Below are 440 nucleotides of genomic sequence, written 5' to 3'. Positions count from 1 at the left end.
GCATGTTAGCTAAATGCTACTGACAGCATGTTAGCTAATGACATGCAACAATCACACACAAACTGTTTAGGCTCTTTTAGCTTTGAATCTGACAAGCCTCTTTTAAATTTCTTCAGAAATGTTCCAGTTATTTGTATTAAAGTATCAGGGGGTCCAGAGTGGGTCCAGAGTGGGTCCAGAGTGGCTCCTGGAGGCTCCTGCATGTTTCAGTCTCTACCTGGTTTAACACACCTGCATCACATGAGGCTCATTAGAGGCCAGAGAGGAACGTTGACCTGCTGAGGAGGATGGAGCTGCCAGCAGGGAGAGACTGAAACATGCAGGAGCCACTTTGGATCATCATCATCATCATCATCATCATCATCATCATCATCATCATCATCATCATCATCATCATCTTCTTCTTCTTCTTCGCCCCTGATCTAAGTAATGATCTAAGC

Source organism: Poecilia reticulata, linkage group LG2 (assembly GCF_000633615.1).
Source record: "Poecilia reticulata strain Guanapo linkage group LG2, Guppy_female_1.0+MT, whole genome shotgun sequence".
NCBI lineage: Eukaryota > Metazoa > Chordata > Actinopteri > Cyprinodontiformes > Poeciliidae > Poecilia > Poecilia reticulata.
The sequence above is the reverse complement of the archived record's forward strand: the minus strand, read 5'-3'. Positions refer to the sequence as shown.